Genomic DNA, 15,480 nt, shown 5'->3' on the forward strand with positions numbered 1-15,480 from the left:
AATCATAAATTTTAAAAGGAAATAATATTATTTAATAGTTTATTTAATGTGAATTTCAAAAAAAAATAAAATGCATTAAAATGTTGTCATCAATGAGTTGCTAGTCTTTTTTTTTTTTTCTGAAAAATTTTGTGGCTTTTCAGAAAGCTCTTTGTAACCCTGTCATAGACTAGGCAGTGGTAAAGAGAAAGTTACATTGGACTTCTAACTCCAGATGTTTCTTAATTTTTATGTAATCAAGTATCTTATTTAGTAACTTTAAGAGAATCTTTTTAAACAACTTTTTTGTTTTGTTTTGTTTTGTTTTGTTTGGTGAGGACTTCAGTCTTCTTATTGAGAGCTTGCTGCCAGTTCTATTTCAAAGGACATTTTTGTTTCTCCCCTGATCTGACTTCATCTTCTTTAGTTTCATCATGTAGAGATAGAGATTCAAATGCAGAGTGACCTGAATCACTTTAAATACTGTCATATTCATATTTCACTTGTTCAGAAAGCCTTTGAACTAAAGTAAGAATTATTCTTGCACTAGAAGCTTTTCTTTCTCGGTTGTCATTTTCTTCTTCCTCTTGGGGATTGTAGTGTTATAGAAGAACATTTTCCAAATGAGTACACCTTCATTTGATTTGATATTTTAATACTGCACATAACTCCCTGGGCATATCTCAAGACATAAATGATTTAAATTTCCTATTTAAAATATACCGAACTAGCAGAGTTAAATCAACAAAAGTAGCAAGGTCTCACTATTATAACATAGCACGAGAAGTCCAATAAACTGAAAACTTGTAATCATAAAACAAATATTCCTCAATACATCAGAGGTTAATGCATAAAGTGAAATGTCAGACATAATCTAGAATCAAGGAGACACATTGATTTGTTTGCTCATTTATTAATTTATTCATTTAAGTTAAACTCATTGTTTCCATGTCAATTTCTGGATATAGGTGCCAGTTGGTTATAAGTGGAATTATGTGAAGGTGAAGAAGTTCATGCATGATAGCTTTTATATTCTCAGTGAGGTCATCACTTGAGAGCAGAAGGAGTAAGAGGCATTTGAGAAAAAGTAGAAGCATGAAATAGACATCTCCAGGTATGAAAATACTAGAGAAACATAGTAGAATATCTAGGCAATATTGACCGCTCATTTGAGATCTCTAATCAAGACTATACATTGAATCAGTCTTTTAATTCTGTGACTTTCTAGAAGGCCATAATCAATCAAGGTTTAGAGTTTTGTTAGCATATCTGTCAAAAAGAGGAAAGGATTTTTTAAATTATGAAATAATTGATAGAGAATCAATAAGTCACTGGTTCTCAAAATTGCACATTGGAATGACCTGGGCAGTTACAAAAAAGACTACTAAATTGTGGTTGACTTGGTCGTGGTCATAGCCTGGGTTTTGGAATTTTAAAAATATTTTCGAGTGATTCTTAAGGCGATGAAATAAAGAATTCCAAGAGGATATAAAAGATATAGGAAACTTCTCCGGCTATAGGACAGAAATTAAAGAGGGTACAGAAGGGGAATATAGAAGGAATAGAAGGGCAGTTGGGATACATTCCAGTATGTGGGAAGTTCAACTGTCCATCAATGGCCAAGAGACTGGACTTGGGCTTCCCATAACAAACAAGGCAAAAAGGAATTAGGCTGCTCCTGGACTTTTCCTGTTTGGTATTAAGAAACATTTTTTAAATATATTTTTATAAATAGATAAAATTTAAATCAGAAGTCTTTTCTGTTTTTGTTATATTGTTTGCTCTGTTTATAAACAAACTAAAATGATGGAGAACAAACTATTTTTTGTTCATAATGTGGGTCATTGATAAGTGTACATATGTTTTACTACTTTCTTGTTTAGGAATCTCATTACCATGATGTTAGTCTAGTTTCTGTAATGAGTAATACCTGTGGAGAAAGAAGTATAATTACAAACTTGCAATTTTCTCTCTCAGCAGTATTATGAAATTTTCATTACTAAATTTGAAGGATTTTCTAAATATGATTACATTGTATTTTGGCATTTGAAATTCTGTGGGACCGTCTTTAATGAATATGTTACATTCTCTCTAAAGCCACAGGGAAAGTTGGATGGATTTTGTCCTAAGTGTCAGTCTGCATTTAGTGATAGCTACATTATACTTCAGTGTAAATGTGTGATCTTACTTCAGTCTTCCATCTGTGATTGTTTAGTGTCAAACTTGTAAATTCTTTTTTCCTGATAGATAGGAATACAATAAAAATTTAAATGTGTTCCTGCTAAGTGCTGGAATTGAAACAGTTATAGGAAGACAAAATATGCTCTCCAGAACAGTAGGAGTGCTAATTTGGGGCATTTTCTCTTAGCTTGTTGAGGCAAGTTTACTGAATGTAACATGACTAGTAGAAGTCTATAAAACTGAGCTGTGAAAAACTGCAGAATTCTCAATAGGAGCTGTTGTAAATGGCTTGAAGCCCTGTTAAAATGTTCAGAGACACAAATAGCATCTATTTTAAATGGCATAGACTTAAAAGTAATGGCCCTGATTTGATTTATAGCACACTGATAACCAATTTTAGCTGGCATTTAATGAGAACTTATCATGAATATGATATTGTGCTAAAAGTTAAGGAAGTGCTGCTGTAATTACCTTGAGAGCCTTAAAATATTGAATCCTGAAGTCCACACCAACCATTCAGACTAAAGCCATTGAGCATGAGGCTCTGACAATAGCACTTTAAAAAAGTCTCACCAAGTGATTTTAATTTGTGGAGACACGGCATAGAGACCCACTGTTGGAGGGAAATGGACAAATGGAGGTTGTGCCAGAGACAGATCCAGACTGGAATCACTGGAAACTAACTGATGGAATCCCCTGTCCCTCTCTCCATGTGATTTAAATACCTGTCAGTACTAGAAATTTTACTTCTATCAAGTTTCACAATAGAGCCTCCAAATCCTTGTTGATTATTATAACCTGGGAGAGGGGTCACATTGGAGAAATTCATTTTAACCTAGTAGAGAACATTTCTGATGTAAAACTCATGTTTTTCTCTCACATTGGCCAAATTGGATACATCATGCCCTTTACAAATAGGAAAAGGATCTACTAATAATCTGGCTGTTGAGTGGGAAAAAAAAGCAACTAAACTTATCTTTCCTTAATTATTTCAGCCTTTGTCTCAGGGTAAGATACTTGTATGGTTCCTGCATTTCTTATATGGTTGTCAATGGGTGTGGAGTTAACTACTTCTTTTGAACTATTTAATATTTAGCTGGGCTGACCTCCTACCGAAGTTCCAAAGAAAGTTAAAGCAGTAGTATGAGACCCAGTGCAGCTCCTCAGTCAGTCCCACTAAGTCAGGTCTACTGCTCTCTGGTCTTTGTCTCTAAGCCTTTTACACCAGAAAGAGGAACTGTTCTCTTATTGGTTTATTTCTATAAAACCCTATCAGAAAAATGGAGATATTAATTATTACTGTTAGTTCAGTCATTTTTTTTCATTAAAGAGACTTGCCAGGAAAATAAAATGCTTTTTCTGTGAAGGACATGCTAATTAGTGCAATATTATCCCTCATGTGTTATGTATGGATTATAATTTATTTTTTACCATTATTATTATTATTTATTCATTTGTTTTTATTTTTATTTTTTATTGCCTACAGCACCTGGTATTCCTAGGTGGTTTCCCATCCAAGTACTAACCAGGTTCGACCCTGCTTAGCTTCTGAGATCGGACGGGATTGGACATGTTCAGGGTGGCATGGCTGTAGACTTATGTATGGATTTTAAACTAAAGCCTACCATTTAGGGCACTGATCTTTCTCTTAGAGAATATATATAATCATATGATAAACAAAGATAACTCTCATGTACAGGAAGACACTTGATCTTCTTTTCATTTCTGTTTCCTCAAGGTGGAGATAATCAGTAATAGAACTTTCAACTTGGAGGCTACATAGCAGGATTCTTAATCTAACAAACCAATAAAGTAGTCCTGGATCTTAGAATAAGTCCCAGTGAAAAGAGCACAGTTATTTGTAAAATTAATATTTGAATTTTTTGCTCTTAGGTTACTACTACTACTGCTGCTGCTGCTACTACTACCACCACCACCACACACACACACACACACACACACACACACACACACATACATACCGTGTATATACAGTAGTATATATATAGTGTATATCTACTGCGTGTAAGGATGTATGTGTGTGCATTCTATATGCATATATATTTATATATTATATGAATATATGAATGGACTCACTATCCATGTAGCCCTGGATTAGAAGGAGATTCATAACATATAAACCTCTCCAGCTCCATTGTTGAGTGGTAGAGGGTTGAGTTTGCAGAATGGAGGTAATATATATTTTAACATTATTTAGAAATACAGATATTTTATCAAACCCTCTTTATTACTTTATTACCTAGCATTTTGGAATAACTCCAAAGCCTCACTTCATATCTATGAGCTCTGGTGTCCCTTAAAAGAGTCCTCTAAATCCAGGGCATCAGCTGGGTCCAGAATCCTCTATCAAGCTGCTCATTTTCCTAAGGAGAAAAAAATAGAATGCTATAATAGATGTGACTAAAGATAAATTAATATACAATGAGCATTATCTCTGGACCTGAACCTGAATTCCTAGTGTTACACCATTAATTAAGTCTCCCTGATACAATCCATATGCTCACCTAAGTGATAACGTCATCTTATTGGTGGAATCGTTTAAACGAAATGCCAGTAAATGAATAGCATCCCCTTCTCCCCCACCTGTCCCATGGTGTGAGTTTTCTTCATACTTTATAATGTTTCTGCTATGCTATTAGGCTCTTGAGTCATTTCTCACCTTCACTAATTCCATCCTCTCAAGTTTTACTATGTAGGAAGTCATTATTTGACTCAGCTTCTAAGAACTATTCATAGGTTTCCAGAGATTACCAAGAAACCCATAGATCTTTCTTTCAAAAAGAATTGATCAGAGAGTTTGTCTCAAAGCCTGAATGGCTGTCTCTTCCAATGTTATTCAAGCAGGCCATAAAGATCCTTATAATCATAGCATGTAAAATGTGATTGATTATATATTGCCATAGCTTGTGACCTATATGGCTGCCATTTCTTGGAATGTGGTGCTGGGTCTTCTAAATTCAAATATTCTGCTCTGACGTTTCTTCTGAGCAACTTGCCAACAGGAGACTACAAATTTAGAAGATAGATTTCTCTGCTGTAAACTTTAGATCATTATCTGAGTCCTACTTCTCCACCTTCAGTTCATACCATCCCCCTCTAAAACACAGCAGGAAAGTTAACTATATACACTGCCCTCATTTAATAGTAGAGAGAGATTTTCTAAGTTCCTTGCAAAATATAGTAATTTTTCCTTTTTCCACTGGAGAAATATAGGTTTCTCTTTGGGATTATATTTTCTTTGAGGGGTTGGGGAAATGCAGATTATTTGGGTGACTTGTCTTAATGTGACAATCATTGATCGTACTCTTCTAACAACAGCTACAATATCTTGAATATCTACCCTTAGCAAGGCAGTATGCTAAGTGAGTAGCAACCCTGAGAGGTAGGAATGAGTACCTTCATTTCACACATGAAGAAAAAGAAAGTTTAAATTGCTTGTTTAGGTTAATACAGAAGCCAGAATTTGAACTCAGCTTTGTCTGACTCCTAAACACACTACTCTGTATAAGCCAATGTTATTATTTTAAATGAAACAAATGCTAACATTGGCAGTGATGACTATAAATGTCCCTCTGGAACAGGGATTCCAAACTCCCGGGACATGGACCTGTAGCAGCCTGTGGCCTGTTAGGAACTGGGCCGCACAGCAGGAGGTGAGCGGCTAGCAAGTGAGTGAAATTTCATCTGTACTTGCAGCCATTGCCCAGCATCAGCATCACTGCCTCAGCTCTACTTCAAATTATCAGGCACTAGATTCTGATAGGAGCACCAGTACCTGGTGCCAAAAGGGTTGGGGACCACTGCTCTAGAGGAGCTGAATCGAAGGGGAAAACAATGAACCAAATTTCACATTGTGTGGTAATCTATGAAACAACAGAGAAGTAATTTATTTCAAAATTTTGAGTCAGTCTTACAAATTTCTTGTTAGTCTCCTTTGTTCACTTCATTCTACAGTGATTCAGCCATTACTGCTGCATCAAGTACCAGCCAAGGCACTAGGTAGCAAAAGAGAAGACCTAACCATTAGCTCCTGGAACCCTCTGGCCAGGGAGGAAACAGACAATGCCAGATAGATGTAGGTGTGTTAGATGGTAAATGTCTCCTTCCGGATCTGCATTGAGCATCATGAGTACTTGAAAGAAGTAGACTGAACTAATACTTAGTGGAAGAATTGGTAGGCTATCAGGGAACACTTACTGCAGAAAGAGGGGTTAAGTTTAAAGTATTTCTTCCCTCTGTATTGGGAACATCTGTAAGCATTATGCACTGGAATGATGGCTAAGCAAAGCTAAGGTGAAACAGAATGAGGGGTACATTAGCACAGAACAGGAATGATAAGAGAGAAGGCTGAAGATAGAAGCAGAGGCCAGGTCATAGAAAGCTATTGAAGGATTTTACAGGAGATTGACATAGTCAGATGCACAGTTTAGATATGTTACTAAAAAGGCGAAAGATAGATTTGAGAGGGCAGTCACCTCAAACTAAATATAGCATTGCAAGGTCTTCTGCCACCAGATTTCTTTAAAATCATAGGTATAAATTCTTTCCACACTATTCACCACATCAATCAATAAATTAGATGTATTCTCTGCAGATGAGTTCAAAATCATCAACTTCATTTTTTAAATAAGATTTTTCTAAAGATTATGAAGAAAATAAAATTGCCATTTTGCAAGGCCACACAAATACTGTGATTCCTCTGGTCATTAACTCAAGTGAAAAGTGATATTTACCTAATTCTGCCTAACTTCTGTAGTATTAAATAAAATATATCATTATTTAGATGTTATTTTTACCGAATATTTATATTCTAAATAATCAAATACTCGAATGCTGTTTTTTTTTTTTTTTTTTTCTATATGGGTCATGTAAGAGATGTGTTTCTTTATGCAAGTTTGAATCAATTTCTGCTTCTTACTTCCTAACTCAAAAAGTATCCAGGTACCTGATTTAAGCAGATTAAAAAATATAAAGTAGTATAGGTATAGGTTTCCCCTGCTATCCAAAAGTAGAGAGTTCTTATGAAAGTTTTTATACACAGAAATGGTATAAAGTGAAGAAGCAATCACCATTGACACATATGAAAAAAAAAAAATTGAGCATTTCCAGACTCAAAAAATAACCTACCAAATCATAGCAAATATGCTTAGCTATGTCCACTTTTACACTAAGTGTAACACTCTTATGAGCTCTCTTAGACTTTTCTGATTAGGACATGCTAACACATGCACCCCATAAATCTAGATTAAGCACAGATGCTCACAGTTCAAAACTGATGGCTTGATGCTGAGCTGCTGAGTGTAGTTCTTGGGAAAGGAGCTTGGTGGTGCCACTTTTCTGATAGGGGTTCATGTTACCTGTGTACCTCCCTGCAAAAAGAATGGACGCCATTCTTGCTTTTGCCTTTTTATTTTTTGTAAAAGAAAAAAATCCTCTTCAAATTCAGTTTGCAAAAACAGGTCCTAATGTAGGTCTTTCATAAAAGCGATGTAGCGTAACTAGAGCTTTGAAAAGTAGAGTATCTGTATAACTCATATTATTCAGTAACTATCATTTGGAAAAGTTTTCTTTAATTTAGAGTTTGTAAAATGAACAACTTGTGGTGAAATTTAAAAATGTGCTATTTTAAAAATTTCTGTAATATTTCACAGAATTACCACCTGGTTTCTCTTCCATGAAAACCTTTACATATAATTAAATTGCTTCAAGTAAGTTGTACCTGCAGAAGCATAAATTACAAAAAAAAAAAAAAACAATAGTACAAATAATCAGTTCACAAATATATTGTAGAAATGCCAACAATGCAATATTTATCTCCCCAATATTTATCTCCCCTTTAAAAATGCATTAGGAAACCTATCGACAGCTAACTAAAAAACATATACCTTAACCTTAAAAATATCTGTCAAATTTCAGTTTTTATACAGGAATTTTATAGCTTGGGAGACACAACCCAGAAACAGCTTTGCAACTTAATTACACACCATTATATAGTAGACTATTATAAATTACTTTTAATAAAAAAAATAATAATAATAGGTGTTTGAGATTTACCAACACTCACAAAACCACCGTCATTCACGTGTTCCAATTTGAGAAATACTGAGATGACCATTTTGTGATGAAAGGATGAGATGACAAAAATAAGTTTTAGAACTAGATAAGCCACTCATTTTCAATATTTTAATCATATGTACATTATACTTCATTATATTTGCATCATGAGTTAAAATTTCATACTTCATAACAAATTAATAAGGTAGATAGTAAATGTATTATGAAGTTGTTATACTGAGTTTTCTTATAGTCTCTCTTTCCCACCACAGTAGTCAGCCTTAATAACACGTTTCTACAAAGAGGAAGACATCCAGATGTCTTGGATTATTTTAATATATTTTATATAGTTTAAGTAAAGATATTAATTATATTATGTGGTTAAAACTTAGTTCTACATTGTATATTTTCCTTACGTTACTTTGTCTTTATTATAATGTGAAAATGCTATGCACTTAAAAATATTCTTTAAAGCTCAGCTTATTTTATGCCTATCTATAGACTTTAAAATAGTGATATGACACAAGAACTTAATTATTACATGCTGAACAAATAAACAACCCCGGTACATTCTGAAAAATCCATTTATTGACTTTTTAAAAGGCATTTTGTTTATTAAAGCAAGAGTCTTCTGAAAGGTACGTGAACCAGTAGGAATCTCTCTCTTTCTCTGTCTCTGTGTCTTCTAATTAGGAGGCTTTTAAATCCCATGTGTATATGGGGTTTCTTATAAATGAGAACAAATAAATATTAGCAGAGTAAATAAAAGTAGTCAGATATGTTATTTTGCTTGCAAAGTTGGAAAGCTACTGCTATGATATTCGTTAGTCTCTCCCAACATTTTTGGAGCCAGACTGTCTTTGATAGCTCCTGTAAAGACAGATGGGAACGAAATTCTAGGGGCGAGGGTAGGGGGTCAGTGATCACATGGGCCTGGTAGGCTCCCTTTATATACCCTTTGAAGGTGTGAAATCAAACAAATTTATTGACCTAATGCAGACAGCCTTCTATACACAGAGTAAATGTGTGCACCCATTTTCAGCAATTTATGTACCTTCATGATTTCATAAACATGCCTTATTTTGATGCATTGTCATTGGTGACAATATCACTACCAGGGGTGGGGGTGTAAAACTAGATTGTTAAGGGAGGGCAAAAAGAGTCTTAAATATTACAGTAATTATTGTTCTCCAGAGCATAACAGCATATAAACACATATGAAGCAGTGCTGTGATATTTAAATTTCATGGAGTCGAAGCAATTAGGGAAAAAAATGTCTTAAAAGGGTCTTGAGTGTGTGTGTGTGGCATGTGTTTGTGTGGGGTGGAGGGAGTAGGTGGGGGTGGGTAGGGGGGCAATAATAACAAAAAGATTGAGAAATGCTGTATTATTCATGATCACTTCTGGAACTTCTACTCAGGTGTTGCCTGCTAGATTCTGTTTATCTCTAAATGTTATCTCAAATATAATCATTTGTTCCTGGTTTGATGTATAGATTTTACTTTTAAGATAGACAGATACGATTTTCCTCCTAACCCAACCATTCCCATGTAACTAAATAAATGTTCTGTTGCGTAAAATAAAACAAAGACTTTGGCCTCATATTCTTCCTAACGGCAATATTGGTCAGAGTTCTTATTCCCTTGGAAAATATTTCTCAAGTAGCTAAAAATGAACAGACTTAACTTTTTAAATGTCTCGAAAGTGAAATAAAAGTCTTCAGTGACCGCCAGCCTATTATCCAACTTAGTTCTTTCATTCTTCTTCGCTTTTTTTCCCTTCCCTTGCCAATATATGCTGCCCCTGACTAAATGAGGGCAAGAGTTGCCCGAGCTAATATAGCATCAAAGGCCGGACAGCTTAAGATAAAGAGCTGAAAGTTTTAAATCTAATTACCCTTTCTATAGACACCTATCAGTTTTTGAGTAAAAAACAAGGATATTCATTCATTTTTAATCGGTTGAATTTAAGGCTACATGTTTAAATTGGAAAAAGTGTAAATATCTCTATATTTTGATATGCATAGTATGAAAACTATTTTCTTGGAGAAGAAAATAATGTAATCCTTATACACGTTAGCATTTAGTATATTGAAATCCATTTGTATAAACATTTTTGTTTCCTTAAATCATAGTTTCTATCTACGTAACCTTGAGTACACACAATTCTTGGCTTTTTAATGAGTCAAGACTATTTTCATCAATAATATATTTTCTGTCTTAAGAAGATTAATTGGAAGAGGCAGATATAATTATTATGACTTAACATGTATTTTATAATATAAAATATTATAAAATATAATTTTTGTATTTTAATAATAGAAAATTTGCTTTTTTTCTGACTCTTACCATAAGATATTTTATACTACGCAGTACTTCCTCTACAACTTGATGATGTATGTTAGTGATACCTAAGTTATTTTGTTTTTAAATTGTAGTTAACTAAAACAATGTCTCTTTTTATAGTGTGGCTAAACATGCAATATAAATAGTAAACACTGGACTGGAGATCTTTTCACCATGATTTTGGCACACGTTTTAATTATTTCTACAATTACAATAAAATTACTAAGAAAAGAATCTGAGAAAATATTTTAAAATGTAAAAACATTTCTTTCAAATGCACATTATACAAATGAAGAAATGTTACTAAACTGTGAAGCTAATTACTGCTTTTTTTGATTTTTCCTCTACCTTGCCAGACTTTATTATAGTAGTTATATGTGCTAACCCTGCTTTCTCGTATTCTATTTACCACTCAGACCCTTGTAGGTTTCCTGCTGTGCTCTCTACAGTTGGAAAACTCTGGTTTCCAAGGTCATCATTGATTAGCAGGTTTCTGCACCCACACTGGAACTCTGTCAATCACTTGTTTCAGTTTGACTTTCCTCATGTTTTCCTTCCCACCCTTCTTTGTTCTATCAATCATGATGCCCCCCCTCCCCACAACCCCGCACTCCTAATTTCTTCAGCCTCCTTCTTGTTTATCCTACTGTGTCTCTGTTCCCTCGGATGTTATCCTAGGCATCTTTTCTCTTTTTTCCTATTCTTTCTTTCTCAGAAATTTCATCTATGCTTTGGCTGTCTCTCTACTGTAGGTAATTCCCAAATCAATATCTCCAAATCCAACCTTTTGCTCTTAGCTACAAACATAAATTTTGAAGTTGCTTGTCTAGGATCTCTATGTTGCTGGCTCCTCAAAGTCACTGAATCCAAAACTGAAATCATTCTCCCTATAAATCATGATGCTTTTTAAAAAATGATTATTATTAGTGTCATCATCTCTATTTGAATAACCAGTTGAACCCAGAGTCATTTTAATTGCCCTTTTCCTTTCCTTGAACTTAGCATTCAGCGAATAGCCAAGTCACAACATCCTATTCTTCATGCCCCTTTTCCTATATACATTCCCACCAAATTTTCTATGTATGTTGCATTTATTTAAGCTTTTAACGTTTATAAAGCATTTTTGTATGCATAAGTACACTTAGTACACAAATGTGCAAACTTAGTTCATTTTTATAAGTTTCATTTTGTGACACTGTAACATAGTGAGTAAAAGAGTTCAGATTTAGAGACAGTCTGCCTAGATTCTGATCATGGGAGTTTTACTTCTTAACTGTATCATATTTGGCATATTACTTAATCTTTCTGTGCCTCACCTCCATCATCTGAGAAATGGAGATTATAATGATACCTGTTTTTCTGGGCATTTCATTTTATTTAGTGATGTTAAGAGTTTGGAATGATGCTTTGCACATAATAAGTTGATAAATGTAAATTCTTACTATGTTACAATCAGGGAAAGCTACACAGCTTGCATATTGTAGCTATACAGTTACATATTATAGGTAACAAACTAAGTCCTAAAATTCATTACTTTCTTCACTGTGTAACACATGATTTTTCCTATTATCTAATTTCTATAAGAGATATTCTTTATTTAAAAGGGTACACTAATTTATAGTCAGGACATCATTTGAAAGCATAAAACTGCAAAAGAATTTGTAGTTAGATATCAGCAAAGTTTACCTTCTTAGTCTGTTTCCGCTCTGTGTTTCACTATTCCTATAAAGTTTTATTTTCTTTTTTAACAGATCCCAGGAATAATGTTAAAGCAAATATGTATGTGTTCCTGGTTGCTGGTTTAGAATGTCTGCTAGGTTATGAATATTTGGATATTCATGAGTCTTGACAGCTGTCACTTGGAATGTTAAAAGTTTTGTTTCCCCCCCAAATACCAGACACATTTAATGATTCTTTGTAAAGTTGCAAGAAGTTTGGGGAAAACTTTGACAAATTTGTTTTATACATTCATGTACCAGTTTGCAAGGGACTCAGTTAACTACTGTGCCATAATTCTGGATGCTTATTTTAATCTTCTTTTTAGTGTAATTAGAGCCTCTTGAAAATTTCTTTACTCTTTATGCAAGCTATAGCATTTCTGAATAGCTTTCTTTATACTATTTAAAATTTAGTGCATTATGTTCATTTCAAATTAAGTTACTATCTAAAATGTCTGTTCTATAATAATAGCATATTTTGTATTGTTTCCCTCTGCACTATGCATGTACTTTCTAACCTGAAGAATAGGAGTTTACATAGAAATTTATAGTTATTGGTACAATTATATTAAATTAATTTAATTGTATAGCTACATGTACAAAATATTTTACTAGATAAAGTAAAAGACCCAAAACTGAAATGCAGTCCATATTAGATAGTCTAAATCAAAGTACCAAAACACTCTCTACACAGCAAGATGGAAGAACAAAAAGCGAATATCTACCATTTGAGTCAGTTCTTTTGAAAGAATCTTTACATAATTGCTTGTATATCACTAGACAAAACTTAGATACAGAGCAATAAATGGAAGTTAGGAACTGTGTCTATTCCTGAATGCAGTTTATCTAGCCAAAAATGTAAGTTTCATGGACTGAAAGAGAAATATGTCTCTAACAAAGGAAATGGTATTTAAGCTGGTTATTGAAGAGTAGACAGGATTTCTGGAGTCTTTACAAATCAAGAACTATCTGGAGAGAAGATGTAGAAGCAGGAAACATAAGCCATGATCATATCACTATGTAGTATCAGGTTTGATTAAAGCAAGGTCTGATATTTCCCAATATAAAGTTCAAAAGAGAGCAAAGAAAAACTACTTACCTAGGGGTAAATAACAGTGATGAGTGTTTCCAAATGGAAAAGTTTAGCTAAAGAAATGGTTGGATATGACAAAAGAAAAAGAAAAAAAGATTAAATCTCTGTTTGTATCACTTCGTTTCTGTGTTCTTTTCTTTACCAAATTGTTTCTCTCATTTAGAATTTTAACTTTTGTGGAAGCATGGAGAATGATTTAACATGAAGAAGATGTTATGGTTTACCTATATGGAGGATGGTGGTTTGGTTGTGTATAAAACCTTCTAGAAGATTTGTGTATGATACTCGAAATGCCATTTATTTTAAAGACATTAAGATTGTTTATATGGTTTTGAATCTTTCTTTTTTAAATGCTTTTAAAGCCAGCTGATAGGCTAATTCATAACCTTGTCATTATTTTTTTTAATTTAAAATCAATATTACCTAGACCAAAGGGAGACACTAAAGCACACAAGTATAAATACTAATAACCTTTCTTTTATTGGGATAAGAAGTTCACTGTGTTTCCTACAAGCCATCATGCTGCTCTGCAACTTTTTTCCTCATTTCTTTGGCACCAGTGACCTGAGAGAAAGCAAGAACTGACCATTGGGAAGCAGGCAAGGATAGCTAGCTGTTGGCAGGAACTTGGGGCAGTAGAAGCATCATCCAATGGCAAACCAAGGGGTTTTTGATTAAGTTATAATCAGGTTAATGTCTGTACGAGTTAGAGTTGCTGACTGCAAAAGAAAGGTTGTGAGAGATTGAAACCTAGAAAACCTAGATAAGATATAGAAGGCTCGCCTTGAAAAAGCCTGGGATTCTTACAGAAGTACTCTTCTAGCCTGGTACTCATACGAGTAGTGGATTAAACCGATGTCAATTATGGAGTACAGAAGATTTAAGTGAACATTTTTTTCCCCAATCTTTTTTCCTATGGATACATGCTTTCCTTGTAAATGTCTCTGCTTATCTCTTAAGAATAATTCATTAGGAAAGTTTGTTTATCTCTATTACCGTGTATCTTTGATGTAACCAAAAGGAACTGACCCTAAGTGGTAGTGTTACCGTTGGGGTGATCTGAAATCCATTGTCACCCCAGTAGTACTGAGGGGTCCTTGGTTCTTTTCATTGATGCAAGAGAGAATTACAGATCAGCAAGATTTTTAAAAAGTAAAATTTATTGAAAGTACATCTCAAGGAAGAGCTGGCTCAAGCCCAAGAGGGAAACAAAAGATATAATTAAAGTATGCTCCAAAGGTGGAGCAGGTTACAGCAAATGGCTATAGCAGCAGAATTGGGGAGGTCTGTATTATATTAGGGCCACGATGGCAGATTACAAGGGTGGTGCTGAATGATTGGCGGGTGAGGTCATTTTGATTGACATTTGGCTGTTACATAAATCCCTGCCTACTGTGTATCTAGTTACCCAGAATTCAGTCTGTTACAATTAGATTCATGAACTTCCGGGCAAGGCATGACATTATAATGACGGTATAATGAGGCCAGGTCACAGGAAAGGTAGTGTAGGACTGACTGCACACACCCCTTTGGCCAGATTAAACCAGCCACTGATTTATTCCTTTGTTCCTTAGGATGCAGGGATGACTTATAACTATAAAAATGGTGTTCTAGGGAGGTCTTTGGGAGGAGCCTTCATTCCTTTGTCCCCTCTTTGTTCATATCTACCTAACTACCTAACAGTAGCATATTCCAATCATAGGCAAATTTTAGGGGGAAAAAATAGCACAGTCTGACATAACTAATAAACATTTAAGTCTAAGCCTAAAGTTAAAATAGCCAAAAAAAAAAAAAAAATGTATACTCAATTTTATAATGAGCCAATATATTGTCTTAGTATTCTTGTTTTTCTAACTTGTTTTCTACCACCTAAAAAGGTATAGTCTTTTAGTAGATTCCCTGTTCACATGCAAAACTTTTCACATTATATTTTTTACAAGGCTGTCCATTAGCAAATTGTTTTCTAAGACATTGGTAATTTATTTGCAAAAAAATCTGAGTTCAGTTAGAATTTTATTAAATAACTTCTTTTTTTTCCCCTACCATCTCTTCCTGGTATGCTTTTTTCTCTCTTCCTGCCCCTGAAAGA

At 34.1% G+C, this 15,480-nt stretch overlaps 1 protein-coding gene and 1 pseudogene across 1 annotated transcript in view; one reads left to right on the top strand and one right to left on the bottom strand.

The window, feature by feature from the left end:
* Nucleotides 1-15,480, top strand: part of GBE1 (1,4-alpha-glucan branching enzyme 1) — a 235,075-nt gene that overhangs the window by 178,463 nt on the left and 41,132 nt on the right. The gene's annotated exons all lie outside the window — the stretch shown is intronic.
* LOC118602488 lies at nucleotides 3,638-3,756 on the bottom strand (annotated as a pseudogene).

This window comes from Rousettus aegyptiacus, unplaced genomic scaffold (assembly GCF_014176215.1).
Source record: "Rousettus aegyptiacus isolate mRouAeg1 unplaced genomic scaffold, mRouAeg1.p scaffold_m13_p_4, whole genome shotgun sequence".
Taxonomy (NCBI): domain Eukaryota; kingdom Metazoa; phylum Chordata; class Mammalia; order Chiroptera; family Pteropodidae; genus Rousettus; species Rousettus aegyptiacus.